The following is a 17,141-nucleotide window of genomic DNA, read 5'->3' as shown; positions in this document are numbered from 1 at the left end:
CATCACTACGGCGGCCGTGGTAGCGCACAGGCCACATCAGAATCGTATTTCAATGAAATTTGAACCAACGGTTACAGTGATTTTTTCCGCAAGGCGTGGAGGCGGGAAGCGAAGCGTTTCTTTCGACGTGAAGGACTTTTCATGAAATTTGAACCAGCGCCTAAACTAATATGGACCGCGAAACGTTGAGGCCGGCGGCGAAGCGTTCCTTTTCAACGTGAACGAGACTTTTCATGAAATCTGAACCAGGGATTACAGATTTGGTCCGCGAAACGCTGAGACCAGAGGCGAAGCGTTTTTTTTCGAAGTGAAGGACTTTTTATGAAATTTGAACCAACGCTCACAGTAATTTCGACCGCGAGACGTTGAGGCCAGCGACGAAGCTTTCCTTTTCCACGTGAAGGAGACTTTTCAAGAAATTTGAAACCACGGTTACAGTGATTTGGTCCCCGAGACGTTGAGGCCGGTGGCGAAGCTTTCCTATTCGACGTGAAGGGGAACCTCAGGGCGTGAGCACGTGGAGGCGATTTACCGGCGTCGTTGTGTGGCCCACACTCTGTGACGAGGCGTCCCCCAAACTGTCGCACTAGTGCTTTGCTGATAGCGTTTCAATATGCGTGAGGTCGAGCGCTGAACTGCTAGTCGGAAGTTCCGCTAGCCATTGGTCGGGCCTCGAGCCTTCAATTAGCACATGCAATGGTGCCAATGGGAGCGGGTGTCTATGGGTGTCAATGACGTGGGTGTCTAGGGCGGGCGACTATGTTATCGCTTTGTCCCATGTAATCAGCGAATAAGTGTCCCCCTTTTGGGGGCAAGATTTCTCAGCAGGAAGAACTCAGCAGCTGGAATAGAATTTTGCACAAAAGGGTTTTACAGGGAAATCCAAGTCTTCACAATAGAGTAGTCAAGGGCTTCCAACCATACTGCACTTTGCCACTGGATTAACGAAAAGAAAAGTACACGGGCATGTAAATTGGTTAGTTGTAAACGGCTTAGGATGGGGTTTGCTGCTCGCCCGTCGCTGTGGCCGAATAGTTAGCGCCCTCCGCTACTGAGCCAGAGTATCCGGTTTCGAACACTACCGCGACAGCCGCGTTTCGGCTCAGGTGAAACGCAAAAGGCTCTCGTGTGCTGTGCGATGCCAATCCATGTTAAAGATCTCCTGGTGGTCGAAATTATCCCGGAGTCTCCATCTATTACACCTCTTTTTTTCTTCTATGAAAGCTGTAACACCCCATCCGTAGGTTTTTCGCCGAGTACGCGGGTTTGACATCGAACCCACCTTGAACCACTTGGCAGCTATGACTTCACTACCCGCCGCCGCAGAAACCGAGCGCGTGTTTGTTTCTATAGGCCATCGGCGTCCATTGTGTTCGTGGGCGTCGGCAACGTTCTAGACTCCTATGATTTTGAGAAAAGGAAGGGCGTGTATCTGGCCCCTTGGGTCGGTGGACGCCTCAAACGCGCTTTGATGTACCTGGCGGTGGTGAGAGAGATGTAGGCTTCATGCATTAGCGCTGACAACTTTGTATCACACAGGCGGCACTGCACGAATAGGCCGCAGCGTTCATTGGGTGACGAAACTTTCGCGGTCAACCTTTAATTTAACTGCCACCTACCAGTGTGGCAGGGTGAACACGCTGCCTATCCAGTGTGCGGAGCGCACTCAAGGTAACAGACGCCACGCCACGTCTACTTGCCCGATACACCACAGATTTCGTTCTCTAACCAGGTTCAGCAGTACAGCCACAGCTAAGTTTCTTCTTTCGCTCCCACCTCCCTTTTTTCGTTGACAGCGCCGTTGAGGTGTCTACCAAGAAGAAAACCAGCTACTGCTCCATATGCTCTTCAAAATTCGCAAAATGTCTCTTATTTCCGTCTGTATATTTCTCTCCCACTTTCCGCCCTTCTCTCACGGCGCGGATGACGTGTCCACTGGGAAGTAAGACATTTACTGCGTCTTCCATTTTCTCAAAACCAATAATCAGGTTCGAAGGCGACCACGGCGGCCGGGTTTCGATGGAAGCGAAACTGTGCGCTGTCCATTGTCAGTGCACGTTAAAGATCCCCAGGCAGTCGAAATTATTCCGAAACCCTCCACTACGGCACCTATTTCTTCCTTCTCTTTGTCCCGACCTGCCGTGGTGGCTCAATGGTTAGCGCGCTCGGCTACATATCTGGAGTTCCCAGGTTCCAACCCGACCACGGTTGCTGCGTTTTTATGGAGGCAAAACGTTAAGGCGCCAATGTGCTGTGCGATGTCAGTGCACGTTAAAGATCCCCAGGTGGTCGAAATTATTCCGGAGCCCTCCCCTTCGGCACCTCTTTCTTCTTTTCTTTCACTCCCTACTTTATCCATTCTCTTGCGGCGCGGTTCAGGTGTCCAACGATATATCAGACAGATAGAGCGCCATTTCTTTTCCCCAAAAAACCAATTCTTATTTTTATTTGCTCAAATGTTTAGCTCGAACTGTCGGTTCTACGGCGAAAAAGCCGCTTTAGACCCATAATTTGCTACTGTAGAGCGCATCCCCCACAGCACATCCCCCACCCCCCGGTCTCATGACTGCTCCTTTATTTGACGCGTGGCTTTCAGCAAAGGCCAGCGATGCCCGAGATACTCAAGTCAAGGCCGTCGAATGGGACTATACCGCCCGAGACCTGTAGGTTCTATACGTCACCTACCTGACCAACGCTCTACTCTTTCGGCCAATGAAGCTTTTAGTCACTCACTCGTGGTTTGGAACATGCCTATGCGGAATGATTTGGTGTGCGCATAGAACTGCCGTATGGTTTTCGCCTCGTGGGGCACTGCGATGGCTGAACTGATGTGCTTAGTTGGGATTCAAGAAGGTGGATGGTAGAAGCTGTGGGCAGGCGGTAGCGCCTGCTTTAAATAGGGAATTCTGTTCAGCTTTGCAGCTTGCTAAACAACCTTAACATGCTCAGCTGCTCCTTGTTCTAGCTCTTCGACAGTCTTGCGGACGATGTTTACAATACATTCCTTACTGAATCAGTAGGCTTCATCGGAGCGAAGCACTTTTTACAGAGAAGTTTGTTATTGGTTTGGTGCAGCGATATAGCCCTGCATTTTATCTTGAACCTCCAGCGCCAGCCATATGGTCATAACTACTTCGTGAACAGGTCAGCCCAATCATGGGATTATATCTTTTATTTAAAATTTATTGCCATCTGCGAACCGTAGCAAGTACCAAAGAAAAGGACATGGTCGTCTCCACGATTATGAGAGGAAGGATAGGGAGGAGAGAGAGGGCGACAGGCGGCAGGCGGAGGAATGCGAAACCAGAAGGTGTCCACCAAGCCAGAATGCAGCGCTATATATGGCTAAACCAAAGCTAAAACTGCCTTCGCTCATTGGCGTGCTTATTGGAGCTTAGCTCTGTCTTAATTGCACGCTGGAAAGATACATGGGCAGCGCAAATTCCGGCGTGGTCATTGCGGCGTGTCTCCTCGCTGCAGGCTGCGTGTTTCTTCGAGAAGAGACGTGTTTCCTCGGCGTTGAGAACCGACCTGTCCAGAGCATCAAAGGCGAAGAAACTATACGGCGTCCGGCCGTAGCGTGGAAGCAGGTGCCACCGTTCCATCGAAAGTGGCGGCCATCACGCTTGACCCCGTAAGTTCGATTGAGCTGTTATGTGAGATAATTGAAAGCTTTGTAAAGCCATGAGAGGCTTTCTGCAGAGCACAGAATGAACGGCCTCTAGCATGGCTCCACTGTAGAGTTTGCAGCCTGGTTGCAAAACCTAGTCGAGCTATGCTAGACGCAGTTCTTGTAGTGGACTACTGTCTGCAAAATGTACAGTGTAGTAAGACTCAAACATTGAGGGCTCATCCAGGGGACCCGGACTCAGTCTCCGGGCGCTCTCTGGAGCGGAATCATAGAGCCGAACAGCTTTCGGGGAGGTGAAACGCAAAAGCGCGTCAGTGTGCTGTGCAATGTCAGCGCGCGTTAAAGATACTCAGTTAGTCGAAATTATTCCGGAGCCCTACATGGCATCATTTTCTTCCCTTCTTCTTTCACTCCATCATAGATTCCTTGGCTTACAGCGCTGTTCAGTTGTCCACCAAGGCGTGACAGATACTGCGCCATTTCCTTTAATCATATGCCGAATTTAATTATTGCAAATTTTTCTCTTCTTTCTGCTGGTGCCTAATTGAAGAAAAATGAAATGTGGCGTCATGTGGCGCGAGGTGCCCGTTTCTTGTCTAAATGTTCTTTGAAGAGAAGTTAGTCATCTCGAGGCTTGTTCTTTTAGTACGCCGGCGCGCTTTGCATTGCGAGAGTAGACTTGACTCATGTGAGCAACCCCCTCCCGTCATCAGAAACATGTGGCCGGATCGGGACACGCACATGACATCGTCGCCCCTGCTGCAGCCATGGAGTCCCGGCGCCCTCACCACCACGTAGCTTAAAGCGCTAATGAGGTGTCCACTCTCTCACTAGTGAGGTGTCCACCCACCCGGGGAGCCAGTTAGGTGTCTTTCCTTTCCTCAAAATAAATAGAGTCGGAGGCAATTAACCTGGTTTCAAGAAAAGGAAAGGCTCATAACTTCCTCAATTTGTAGACGCACGCGACCGCCTACTCACAGCGCGACTGAGTTGTCCAGTGACCCAGGGAGCCAGTTACACTTGTTTCCGCATTTACATGTAAGAAATGCGTAGGTGTCCCCATGAAAATGAAAATTGTTTTTTGGGGAAAAGAATTGCCGCAGTGTCTGTCTCACATATCGGCGGACACCTGAACCGCGCCGTAAGGTCAGGAATAAAGGAGGGACTAGAGAAGAAAGGAAGAGGTGCCGTAGTGGAGGGCTCCGAAATAAGTTCGACCACCTGGGGATCTTTAATGTGCACTGACATCGAGCAGCGCATAGGAGCCTTTGCGTTTCGCCTCCATCCAAACGCGGCCGCTGTGGTCGGGTTCGAACCTGGGTACACCGTGTCAGTACCGAGCGCCGTAAACACTGATCCACCTCGGCGGGTCCTGAGTACTACGCGTCGTGGGCTTTGAGGCGTGCCGGCCGTCCATATTAAGGGTGCGCACGTAGTGCCGCAGAGCGTTTCGCATTGCTCGGTCGCGTCTAAACGTTTCCATCCAAGAAATTGTGCCGCGTGGCCTGCTGAAAAGCCTGCAGCCAAGAGGGGCGAGACGCGCCATGCGCATTGGCCGTATGAGAGGACTCGCTGTCGAATCGAGACGCTGACCACTCTAAGTTGAGGACATCAGTTCACTAGCATTGTTACATCGCGTACCTCGCAGTACAGTAACAATTCTTCCGGGTGGGCAGCTTCAGCGTCACTAAAAATACCACGTTTCTCGGCTAAAAAATGAGAGCGGTGCAGAGGTGAATTCGAGCCATAAGTAACAGGATCTGTGCAGTGTGCCGCGTGTGTTTATTCAGTACTGGTCTGCCTGTTGTGTGGACACAAGGGACAGGTTATCTGCTGCTTGGTAGCCCTTGAACATGATGATGAGTGTTGATTTTCGTTCTGCCCATCCACTCGTTTATATATTTTAAGAAGCACGTTTATCGCCTTAAGACTGTCCCCGCACAGCGATTATTTTGAGGGAATTTTAGCGGGTCTGGTACCACAACATCTCCATGCAATATCAGTAAACTCTTTAAAAGCCGCGTGCTGTGTCGTAGATCATAATTTCTCTCTTCAGGAGAGCAAAGCCGCAGTAACAGTGCGACTCCTCAGTGCACACTTCATCGAGGGAGAAAGGATGTTGGCAGTGAAAAAGAGATGCGACTTGGAAGACGTAATGAAATGCTTCGGATTAAGTTCACTCCCCCCCCCCCCCGTGGTGGCTCGGTGATTAGTGCGCTCAGCTAAGCGCCGTTGTGAAACGCTTGCGATTAATGGTTAGCGTTCCGATTAATGGTTCTGTTAATGAATGGCGCTTCCACCAACCCTTCGAACTTAGGCCCCGCATGCAAAGTGCGCAGGACATTGACTGTGCGCTGCGCCTTCCTTGAGAGAATGTTGCAAAGGATCTGTGTTGGAAAGTTTCCAGTCGATCACAGTGCCGCAACACACACGCTCATGAGCGGAGGTCGGAGCTTATAATACCAGCTTTGAGCTTGCGTGTACCGTGCTTCTGCGCAATTTAAACAGTCGGGAGCACCAAAAGAACGCCATGAGTCGGCCTCGCGTCTTTGTAGAACGGGGTCACAGTTTGGTCGCCTTTGTGCAAATAGACTCCTAAGGAATCTAAAGTGGCGTTCGACAGCAGTTTTTTTTTTGTTCTGCTGTGCAAAGATCATAGCGTCCAAAAATCGTAGGTCTCAGGGTGATCTCCACCGCGTCTTCGTTTTCAGGTGGATTCCTTGGCTGGAAGAAACGCGTTTACACCGCGTCCAACTTGATTGCAATCGTTGCACCCAAGGCGGCACCAATACGCCAAGCCTTAGCAAGAAAGCCGTTATCACTGCAGAATCGCGGAGGCTTACCCTGTCGCCAAGCCACGAAGTGAAAGCAGGTCCGACAGCAGAATCGAAGAAGGTTGCCTGGTCGCCAAGCCGTGACATGAAAGCAGATGGGGTCAGCCGCAGGCGCACACCTCCTAAGCCGGAAGAAGCAGGCATGGCCCCTTCAACAGGTAAGTTGAATTGGGAGACTTGCATGTTTAAGGGAACTTGGGGAATTACCTCACAGGTTAGGTGCAGCAAGAATTCTCTAGTAACCGAGAGACCTCTGAGTGCTCGTTTCGCTATTGTTGAAGCAAACGTTAACCTCACAGCACAGTCAGTGTTACGTTGTCCGCAGCAGAACCAGACGGTAGGTTGGCTGCACAGGATACCGGGAAGCTCTCTCGGGAAATGAAAGATCTGGTTAAGGATAATTAACCACATCAACGTTATTAGATTGTATTCCGCAGCAACCGTGTACGCTTTTGGAAAGGTTACAAACTGGTAGGAACTATGGCAATGCTACTTGTAGACTAGTCTGTGAACATCGAAGTGGATGCTGATCGCTATTCGACCAGACTTTATCTTGAAAGACGCGGCGCCGCGGAAGCAGACTCAATGGTCACTTCCAGGTACAGTCTTATACAGCTGAAGACAGAAACGGCAAATGCTCCTCAATGGACGCCCTCTAGCCGACAGCATCGACCACCTGTAATGTCGTGGTTTTAATCTCCTTGCTCCTGCTTGCGTGGCATCTCAAGGCGGCTGGTAGCTGCAAGGAGACTAAGCAAGGGTTAACCGCATTAACCACGACATCAATACAGTGGGCTTACAGGGCCTCCTTTCATGGAGATACGTCGCTTCGTTCTTGAGTTGCGAGCTACTATGTCGCTGCTCAGGCTTGCTCGACCAACGTCTTCAGTCTTGCTGTGCACTCTCATTTCTGCCTTTTGCAAATGCTTGCACACTGCAACCTAGCCGAGCAGCGTTGTAGATTCTGACAGGGACCCTTTTAAACCATGTCTCGGTACCCAGCTGCACTGTTCCCCAGTCGACTTGCGACTGGCAACTGGGTTTTTTAGTCAGCAGTTACTATTTTTGAGATTTTAAGACGAACATTTCTGGTTATAAGTCTTCTAGGTGCCGTTAAGGATTCGGTGCTAGTTAAAACTATTCCGGGGACAACCACTACGGTGTCCTTGATGGGCCATGTGTACCGATAGAGGCGTCGTAGCGGAGCGCTCCGGATATATCTCGAAATACGACATACGACCATCTGGAGCTCTTTAATTTGCACCGACACCGCATACCGCACGGGCGTCTTTTTATTTTAAAGCGAAAGCTTCACTGGCCCCGAACTTGCGATTTTGACGTGGCCGTGCTCCAACGAGGCACATAAAGTCACAGCGCGCGCCTCACCGCGGATATTTCTCTCTCTCTCGCTCCCTAGTCAATATTGCACATGCGCCACTAATTGCACCGAGCCATAAGTGTTCCGCCGCTGTCTTTCCTCAAAATGCAACTTTCAATTTTCAGTTTTGCCTTTCTCCTTACACTCCCTCCTTTATCCCTTTCTTTAGGGCGCGGTTCAAATGTCCACCGAAATATGTGAGACGGTTACTGTCCTTCGCGCGCTCGCCGCGCCATCTGGCACGATGGCACACCGCGCGGCTCGTCGCCGCCGCTGTTTGGTATGACATCACACCGCGTTCGGGCATATTCTCACAGCCGGCCTCCTCTACGCCGTGGCGGCGACGGAGCCGAAAACCGCGGCAGCAATGGAGCGGCGCGGTGTTCTAATCTAAGCAAAAGTTCCCACGACGTCCAAGCACCTGTTGAATCGATCCCACACATGATGTTATTAGTACTGAGGGGTCCAAATAAAAGCATCTGCTCTACTTTTTTTGGACCCTAGTTAGGAAACGACCCCAACAACTGAATCATGAAAGTGGATACTCTCCTGCCATATGCCGCTATTCTGATAGGGTGTGGACAACATAATTTAGATCAGCAACATTTCACTCTCTGTATTTCAACAGCGGCACTTCTTCCATCGAACCGAAAAAATAGAACACCACTCCATGGATGCTTTCATACGACCGCACCTCTCTATAGGAAAGTGGTTAACTGGCAGGTGATACAGCACTGCATTTCAGCTAGATCTTGCGTTCTCTGGGCACTTTTGTCTCCGACAGAACATACAGGACCACAGCTGCTAGAACTGCATGGGTGGAGTACAAAACTCATTGATGGCCAGATTCTCCACCACACCATTGGCCAATGCCAGCTGGGTCCCTCACGTACTGACATTTTACCCATGAATCGGGCATCAATAGCAGCTGACAACTTAAACCATTCTCCTATTCAATGTGAACCAGAACATAACCTTTCTTTGAATTAGTTTCATTGAGTCAATTAAAATTGTCCACACTCCCAACACTGTTGGCATCACATAAAAACTTTAAAGGGACTAGAAACCCAAATATTAAGTCAGCATAGATTATTAGTAGGTCAATGTTCCAAAAAATGTCAGTCAAAATTCACCAGCGTAGAGATTTTTCTTAATGAAATAAAAAGTAGAAACAGCATACAGTTTTATTGCTACTGGTGACGATGTGGATGATAACATTGCAATGAACAAACCACTGGCTGAGCTTTGTAGATTGAAAAAAAAAAGACAAGTATACAGATTGACAAAACTAGTATTTCTCGACCGAGGTTTGCATATTAAAACGTAAAGCGTAAAGGCATAACAAACAAAGAACAACACTCCTTCAGTGTAGTCACAAGGGTTGTAGTCTTGGGCCTTATCCCTGCATGGTTAGAGAATGATTCCAATAGTTACATGTTTCTTTCCGGTAAAGCCATTACAGAACAAGTGTAGAGGTGTGCGAACACCGAATAGTACCTCTTGAATCGAATATCGAATAGTAACAAATTTACTCAAACATGTGCTGAAGTGCTTGTAATTTATAAGTTCTCATGCAAAAAAAGCCGCTGCTGCACGTGATCCAGCAACAGGTTTTCTTGCCTGGACGTGGCAATGTTGCCAGCTGTAGCAAACAGTTTTTCACTTGGAACTTGCGTTGCTGATATTGCCAGGTATTTCATGGCCATTCTGTACAGACCTTAAAAGTTCTGCTTGCCTGTTTTCCTCCAGTACGTAAAAGGGTCTTCATCCTTGCTGCAAACTGGCTCTCGAAGATGCCGCTGAAGTTCATCAATGTTGCCTGGTTCACGGTTGTCTCTCTTGCCAGATGACATTGCAAGTTTGTCAATATTGTCCCATATGCTGGCACTGCACTGCTTTTGTGCTGTAGATGTTGAGGGCTCCGCACAGTCAGTGGGTGGTGGGATTGGCGAGCTCTGCAGCTCAGTCCTTATCGTTCCAGAAGCCTTGTTTCTTGTAAAGCTTCAGTACAGAAGATGTTTTTGAATCATGGGCCGCATGCCGTTGCCATGATGTACTCTTTTTGCTCATTGTGGTTAGGAGATCTTGCCTTCACAGTTTTTTGTATTTTTTGCGAACAGTGACGTGTCTTCATCCGCTGCAGTAAAACCGTTCAGCACTATGTGCGTTCCGTATTTCTGCCCACTCATGTCTTTTGTTCTGATGCAATTGGCTCAAGGACCTTGACCAGTCCAGCCACTGTTTTCCATTCCTGTGGTGTCAGGTTTGATACCACTGTCTCCGACGTAGCGTGTTCAAGGCAAACTGCTTCTTTAAGCCGAAGGAGACGTGATAGCATGTCATGCTCGCTATTCCGCCTCGTGTCTACATTCTGGACGAGCTCCAGGAGGGGTAGCTCCATCCGCTGCTGGCAGTCCTTTAGTCTTGCTGCAGCTTGGGCACTGTGCTTGTAAGACCCTACTATTGCACGGCCTTTTTTAAGAATGGCTGGTACTCCTGCAGTTTCTTCATTGGCATACTTGTTGACCAACTGCAATGTATGGCCCGAACACTGCACTGAAAGTCCCGGAGAGCTGCGCGGAAATTTGGAGCATTGTCAGACACAACAAAAATAGCTACCTCTTCCAGTGGCAGATCCTATTCACTCGTCGTTGCTTCCAGGAGAGCTAAGATGTGGCTTGGAGTGTGACTGTCAATCACGTGCGGGCCAACAGTTTTGACAACAGTTACCAGAAGTCAACTATCGATTACAGGACGCGCACGCAATGAACAGGAAGGGCTAGTGGGACCCTGACTGCCGCACAATACTTCAGGCAATCTGCAGGTGTCGTCACTGTCGCTTGTGGATAACAAATAAAGCAGTTTCAGTTAAAACAAATGGTCATCGAACGTATTTCTGGATAAAGTGATTTAAAATTAAGTATTCAATAAATCAGAGAAAATATGGACAGTTAGCAAGAAGCACCTATGCTGTGATGGCAACCTGGCTACCAAGTGTTTCCCAGGCATATGATGGCATCGGCACTTCTTACAATGTTGCCACACTGCGTAAACCAGCAAGGATACAACCGGTAGAAAATTGAGATTATTTAAGATATCTAAAGCACAGCTTGCATTTTATGTAGGGGTGCGCGAATGCAGTCGAGCCCACTTATAACTGCTGGAGTTATAACGAACACTCGTTTATTACGAACAAAGGCAGACTTACTATCAAATTATGTATTAGGGCAATGGCGTTGCATCTGAGATACAGTGAACAAGTGTGGCTGCACAACTCAGCTACAGCGATTGAGGAGGCACTGTGAACTCGGTCCTGAAGTAGAAAACCTCAGTTTCTCTCTGGAGCAGAGAGCGACGAGCACCTCAAAGTGCGCATGACAACACCTGCCCTATTTCTAAAGAAAGAGCGCAACCCCCGGAAAGCAAAAATAAAAGAATAAATTACGGTCTGTATGGAGCGCCAACAATGCTTTTCGCAAGATGCGGCCATCGAAAACGCATGGTTTCAAAGAGGGTGATGAAAAGTGCAGTAAGCTTTGAGTTACCGTCCTTGAATGCCTGAGCATGGAAGAGAGCGACCAGCGGACACCATGTGTCTTTGCGGAGAGTAGCAAGGCTGCAGTGCTTTAAAATCTACATACTCGTGCGACGACTGGGCAATGCATGAGAGTTTAATCAATGAGTACGCCACTAAACATAAATTTGCGACTTGTTTGCCGAGTGGCTTGTAAAAAAAATTTGAGTATCCCGTTCGTTCTCGACAACCGTCGGTGCGCACCATGTGCTACCTTTTCTGACTGTGCCAACCACATTTTTCTGCCAACAAACACGACGAGCCAGACGTGCCTCTTGACATTGGCGTAATTCACATGCTCCAGGTGTTTTGTCGGAGCCCCGACTCCTGTGCATACTAAGAGCAATGATCGCAATTGACTGATAAGGTGCCGAAGTCTCAGTCCGGGTGACTCTGTTCCCCACCATGGAATAAGTTCGCATGGATAGAACTGCCTGCAGCGTGCATCAGGAGTTGTTTCCGTAAGGCAGACATTGTGATGCAAAAAATGACGGAGGACGCTGTCGAACACCCACAATATGGAGCGCATGCTTATTTTTGGCAACGCGTCTTTAATACGCAGCTAGCCCAGCCTGATGTCGCCTGGGATGAATTTGCTTTGAAACGGACTATTAGTGTGGTCATAGTTCACATTTTTCCTAAGGCCACCTCTGTATGAAATTTCCGGCCAAATACCTTGTCCCATTCCATTCTGTCCCGTTTCTTTAGCGCTGTGTTTCTTCCTAATGTTCGTTCACCAACTCGCCCTACAATACACCTTAATACTTTTTTGCAACTTTGGAATATTATGTTTAATGAATGTTATTCAGTTTTATTGTAAACATTATTACCTAGTAGTACATGTTTTTGCAGCTGATTAAAGCTTTTATATTCCTCATTAATGCCACATAGAGGTTTTTAAAGTAAAAAATTATGCGGTTTGGGTTCAAAGAAACGAAATAAAGAACACAAAACTTCCCACTGGCAATTTGTTCATGCATGATACGAGAGTAAAAATCATATACATTGTTTGTAAAAAAAGTTTGAGCAGAAAAAGGAGATAATTTTTCTAAATTTTTTACAGGCTGTTTTGCACTAGTTAGCAAAATTGAAAGGACTATCACAAGACAGGAAAATTTTTTCCAAGCGGATATTAAGAGAAATTGCTTTGGACAGTTCAGTAAAATGCTACAGATTTTGTGTGAAAAAGCAGAGAGGGTCGAGCGCAAACTCTGCTGCATTTGGCATGGAATGACCCAAATACTGGTGAAGTAGCATAGGAACCTGACACTGAGACTTTTGTTCTCTTGTCAGCTCTGCTAGGATGCTTTGAACTAGTCTATGCAACAGGTTCTATGCAACACGGGGAATGCAAACAACCATTGGCCATTTTCGTGTGGTTGAGCTGTTTTTGGTCTTTTTTTCTTAACCTTGGAATAGGCTCCCATATCTTTCTAAAGAAAAAAACGCAGCCATTGGTCGAACATTATTTTATGCGATGAAAGGCAAATAATTGGCTCTCCTTTCTTAGTTTGGAGGCCGTTTTTCGGAACAGGTTAATTCGCCCATTCTACTATATGAATACAGAGGTCATCTTGGCACCTTTGCGTGTCGCAAGTGTGGTGATTAATTAACTGAAACCCAATGATTGTCCAGTAAGACTTCTGTAGTATAATGTGGGTCCTTACTAGTATGTATTCTCTCATGTGTTGTATGAAATGTGCTTCATGTTGTCCGAGCAGTTTGGCCACAAGGCGTCTGCTACTGGAGCCACAGCACTTGATGCTGGTGGCCCTTATTCCCCTGGCGCCCTGGGAGCAGACGGGGGCCCAAGCCTGTTGTGCAGGCTCTGCAACGTGGCCGATCATCGTCTCTACAAGATTGTTAAATGGTGAAAGAGCCTGCCTCTTTTCACGGATATCCAGGTGGGGGTCTTTACTGTTTCTCATGAGCAGATTATTTTTGCAATTACTAAAATTTTCTGAGGAGCCAGCGATGGCGTAGAGGTAGAGCGGCCGCCTCGCGTGCAAGAGGACCGGGGCTCTAATTCTGGTGCCGCACAATTCTCCACCGGGTTTAAAAAAAAACGTGTGTCGATGGAATTGCATAACGAGGCCTGGGGTGCGGCCTGATCTCGGTGACCAGAACCGATAACGCACTCCCTCAACAGAACAGGACTCCGCCACCCTGGTGTAGTACTTGGCCACAACCTTCTACGAACAAACCAATTAATCCTCGGCCCTCAGTTCCCAGCGGCTGCGGAGCAACTGACCGCGGCGACGGTCAGACCTGTTACGCAGCGGAGGGTGCTAAGAATTTCTGGCTCCGGAAAGGCCACCATTGGAATCTGAACCTGGCAAAGTTTTACATTTGAACTTTATCTAGTGAGGCAAGCCTAGCAGCGTTGTTCGAGGAGCTAGAGGGAATTAAATGGGATGTGATAGGACTTAGCGAAGCTAGGAGGACAGGTGAGGCGTATACAGTACTAAAGGACGGACACATACTGTGCTATCGCGGATTAGAGGATAGATAAGAACCAGGTGCTGGATTCCTCATTAATCAAGATACAGCTGGCAGCATAGAGGAGTTCTGTAGTATTAACGAGAGGGTAGCAGCTTTTGCAATTATGCTGAATAAGAGGTACAAGCTGAAAGTGGTGCAGGCCTACGCGCCTGCATCCAGCCATGATGACCACACCGTTGAAAGTTTCTATGTGGACGTAGAATCGGCAGTGAATAAAGTAAAATTACAGTACACTGTACTGATTGCCGACTTCAATGCGAAGGTGGGCAAGAAGCAGGCTGACGACCACGCTATAGTTGACTATGGTCTAGGTTCTAGTAATATCAGGGGAGAGTTATTAGTCGAATTCGCCGATAAATATAATTTACGGATCATGAATGCTTTCTCTCGCAAACGAGAAAAGAGGAAATGGACCGGGAAGAGCCCCAGTGTTGAGGCTTAAAAAGAAATCGACTTCATACTGTGCGCTATACCTGGCATCGTTCAGGATGTGGCCGTCCTCGGAAAGATGCGCTGTAGCAACCGCAGAATGGTAAGGTCCCGAATTAGCTTATACTTGAAGAGGGAACGGAAGAAGCTAGTGATGAAAACCTTCATTAACAAGTTAGCCGTAGGAGGGAAAGTACAGGAATTTAGGAAAGCGTTGCAGAATAGATATTCGGCTTTAACTGAGGAAGGCGATCGTGATGTTCATACAATGGACGATAATCTGACAGCCATCATTACGGAGTGCGCAGTAGAATTAGGCGGTAGGACAATTCGACAGAATACCAAAAAGCTATCTCAGGTGATGAAAGATCCGATTAAGAAACACCAAAGCATAAGAGAGTCTAACCCTACCGACAGAATAGAAGGGATAGAGCTATCGAAGTTAATAAATAAGCGCAAGGAAACCGACATAAGGAAGTTTAATATGGAGAGAATCGAGCACGCTCTAAAGAACGGAGGTAGCCTAAATGCGGTGAAGAGGAAACTAGGCATAGGTAAAAACCAGATGTATGCGTTGAAATACAAGCAGGGCAATGTCATTAGCAATATGGATAAGATAGCCAACGTAGCCGAAGGGTTCTACACTAACCTGTACAGTAGCCAATGTAATCAGAGTGTTAATGAGAAAGACAGTAGTACACAGCAGTGCGTCATCCCGAAAGTAACGTAAGAGGAAGTAAAGAAAGCCTTAGGAGCAATACAAAGGGGAAAAGCAGCTGGGGAGGATCAGGTAACAGCAGATCTGTCTAAGGATGGAGGGGACATCGTGCTAGAAAAACTAGCCACCCTGTATACGCAATGCCTTATGACCTCGACTGTACCAGAAGCTTGGAAGAATGCAAACATTATCTTAATTCATAAGAAGGGAGACGCCAAGGACTTGAAAAATTACAGGCCGATCAGCTTACTAGCCGTTGCCTAGAAAGTATTTACTAAGGTAATCGCTAACAGAGTGAGGGCCACGTTAGACTTTAATCAACCAAATGATCAGGCAGGCTTTTGTAAAGGATATTCCACAGTAGATCATATTCACACTATCAGTCAGGTGATAGAGAAATGCGCAGAATATAACCAACCTCTATATATAGCCTTCATTGATTGCGAGAAAGCATTCGACTCAGTGGAAACCTCAGCAGTCATACAGGCATTGCGTAATCAAGGGGTAGAAGAGCCTTATGTCAAAATTCTGGAGGATATATATAGCAACTGCACAGCAAATATATTCCTCCATAAAGTCAGCAATAAATTCTAATAAGGAAGGGCGTCCGGCAAGGGGACACGAACTCGCCATTGCTATTCACCGCCTGTTTACAGGAGGTATTCCTAGGCATGAATTGGGAACAGTTGGGAATAAGAGTAAATGGCGATTACCTAAATAATCTGTGGTTCGCTGATGGCATTGCCTTGCTGAGTCACTCAGGAGGTGAACTGCAAATCATGATCAATGAGTTAGACAGGGAGAGCAGAACGCTGGGTCTAAAATTTAACTTCCAGAGAACCAAGGTAATGTTCAAAAGTCTAGCAAGGGAACAGCAGCCCACAATTGGCAGCGAGGGCGCCATCGCCGCGGCATTGCAAATACTTGGGAGTGCGCCGACAAAGCACACCCTCCCCCGGAAGGGACTGGGTGCCCGGGGGGGGGGGGGGGGGGGTGAGGGTAGGAATATGAAGCAGGCTGCAGCGCAGCAACAGGCGACAGGTTGCATAAACACCTGCGCTTTGTGTCGACCACATGCATACCTTTCCCCTTCTTCCCAGCGGGAAGGCTTTCTTCACATAAATTCTCGGGATGGCGCTTTTCGCCTGTTTCTCGTTTTGATGCGTAGAAAGCAGATTATGCGGTTTCTAGCGAAAGCAGCCTTTGTATTAAAGTGCACATACCATATAAACGCCATATAAGGCTCAGCTTGAATATCGTCAGGACATAGCTTGAGCGAATCACGCGTTATTCTTGTGCAAAACATATAAACCACTTAGCAAACAAGTGTTCCTCCTCATTTTAAGATGAAATTATTCCTTTTCACCCAATTTTTCTGTAAGAAGGCTGACTTGTAAAGTGCTTGTATTAACAGACTATGGATTTCTAACAGCAAAGAGAAAACTCTCACAGAAAACAGATCGCTTATAACGAAGAAAAGAGAAGAAAGCAAATACGAGTGTCTCCATCATCGGTCGATTTCGCAAGCAAAATGCAGGCGTCGATATCGAACTTCAAACTCTGATCCCGGAGGGCAGGCTCCACCGCCATTCACTTGAAACAGCGGGAACCGGTCGTTCTCGGTGTAGATGTCAAGAATTTGAAACTAATGGGGGCAAAATCTGTAATTTGGCCGCTATTTCTTTTCTTGGCCTTGTTGTCCGATATATAAACGCGAGGAGATTGAAGCCTAAATTCGTCACTTACTGTGGGACTGCCAAGCACTCAAGCCTACAACGATCTGGCACCTGAAGGTAGCGGGTCTTTCACCAAGCAACCCTGCTTCATATATTTCCAGGACGCAGAGACCATACCATCGCTCTCTACTGGACTTTATCAAATCAGCTAGCCTTTTTCATAATTTAATCATTACTAAATCGTTCATCACACCTTCGCCCATCACTGATGCCCTTAGACAATTAATCTGGCTTTAAAAATTCAGTTTTCTCAGCTGTGAATATCGGCTTTGTTGCCTGGCCTACTTTAACGTACGTAGAAAGAGCCAGAGATTCACTTTATACTGAAAACAGTAATTC

Source organism: Amblyomma americanum, chromosome 10 (assembly GCF_052857255.1).
Source record: "Amblyomma americanum isolate KBUSLIRL-KWMA chromosome 10, ASM5285725v1, whole genome shotgun sequence".
NCBI lineage: Eukaryota > Metazoa > Arthropoda > Arachnida > Ixodida > Ixodidae > Amblyomma > Amblyomma americanum.
The sequence above is the reverse complement of the archived record's forward strand: the minus strand, read 5'-3'. Positions refer to the sequence as shown.